At 35.6% G+C, this 1,739-nt stretch overlaps 1 non-coding gene across 1 annotated transcript; it reads right to left on the bottom strand.

Annotated features, from left to right (window-relative positions):
- Window positions 1-520: 520 nt before the first annotated feature.
- LOC119319787 lies at window positions 521-601 on the bottom strand. The gene has a single exon (XR_005154641.1). It is a non-coding gene; the product is annotated as a small nucleolar RNA R16 (small nucleolar RNA).
- Window positions 602-1,739: the final 1,138 nt, after the last annotated feature.

Here is a 1,739-nt window from a genome sequence, read left to right as displayed (position 1 = left end):
TTGAAGAATATAGGACGACCATGTTAGCTTTTTTTTCATCTTTTTTCAAAATTCCTTGTTTACTTTATGTGTTTTCGGATGTTGAATGTGTGTAAATGTATACACGTAAGTACTATGCGTGCAAATTATACCAGAGTGTGAAAATTTCACTATTACTAGTAAGGTGCCCGTGCTACGCTAAGCACATGAAAGTAGAGTCAAAAGTAGTTTAGCCACATTCAATTATTCATGCTACCATATAGAGCGTTGTTTACTTTGCAAGGTAGGTGAAAACGCTAACAATATGTTCTCTTGTTGCATATCACATCATCATTTTATCTTGTCCTATGTTTCTAATGCCAAAGTTTAGAACTGTAGCTTGTTTGAATAAACATTTGAGATCTCTCCACATTTATTATATCCCATTTAAAATGATATGCCCCATTAACACATTCTTTAAAAAGCCACACTTACAGATTTGAGCGGATTTGAAATCAACATAACCCAAATGTTTGAATGTAGTTGAAAGTACCTGAGGATGTGCAGATGAGATAATAAGCGGAGTTTTGTAAAAATATCAAAGATTCAGTGTCCAATATAATATTTCACATCATTTGCTACCATAGGTTGCACAGAAAGATTGATAAAATATGCAACGAGAAAAAAGAAAGACATGGACCAGGTTAATGCAAGGCGTCAGGCGTCAGCTGATAAGTACAGATTATTAGTCCATACATGGAAATTTGCGTCAAGAGTTCATGACATATGTTCGACATATGCAACCGGGAAGACTCAAAGGAACCATTCAACGATTGTAAACATTATTTGTTTTGGAGGAGCCCATTTTCATCTACTGTACCTAACATCCAGTACGTCTAGTGTGGTCATGCTACTCCATGGCGACAAAATCATTAACATTTTGTATTTAAAAACATTTTCTCAACAGTTTTTTAATTCGTGAATATTTTTCACAGATATTACTTAAAATTTGGAATATTTTCTGAAATTTGGAACATTTTCTTATTTCACAAACAATTTTAAAATTCACGGACATTTTTCCTAATTTGTGAACTTCTATTAAATCCATGAATTGATTTTCAAATTCACGGACAGTTTTGAAAATCCGCGAACGTTTATGAATTCGTTAACATGTTTCTATCCTGTACGAACGTTTTCATAATTCAGAATATTTATAAAAAATTATGTATGTTTTAAGTTTTCCATTGTTTATGTTATTTCCCTATTTTTTTTGTATATGATCTGAGTCTCTGAGGCCCAACTCAGCCGACCGGCCAGCCCAGAAGCGAGCGCCGCGTGTTTGTTCGGGGCACCCTTATTTCTCGCTTTAAGCGAGCAGGGGGCAGCCAACGCGTTGGACGGGCCACGCGCAAGCAAGGCCACATCCTGTTTTTCTGGGTTTCTTTTACGTTTTCTGGTTTCGTTTTTTGTTTTTTGTTTTACTTTTTTTTATACTTTAAAATATTTTAAATATATATATATTACATAAAAAATCTAAAAAAACATTTCAAAAATGTTGAACAAGTACTTAAAAAATATTATCAAGCATTCAAAAAATATTGAACAAGTATTTGATGGATGGAGGGAGTACGAAGCTTAGCCTAGCAACAGTGTACACGTGCATCCATCCACCGCGCCGTCATCATCTTCTTCCTGACCGATAGTGTCGTGGACTAGAGCATCGACAACCGCATATGACAAATATGACCCCTCAAACGCCCGCGGACGTGCCCGGGTAGTGA

This window comes from Triticum dicoccoides, chromosome 6A, assembly GCF_002162155.2.
Source record: "Triticum dicoccoides isolate Atlit2015 ecotype Zavitan chromosome 6A, WEW_v2.0, whole genome shotgun sequence".
NCBI lineage: Eukaryota > Viridiplantae > Streptophyta > Magnoliopsida > Poales > Poaceae > Triticum > Triticum dicoccoides.
This window is presented reverse-complemented; position numbering and strand designations above follow the sequence as displayed.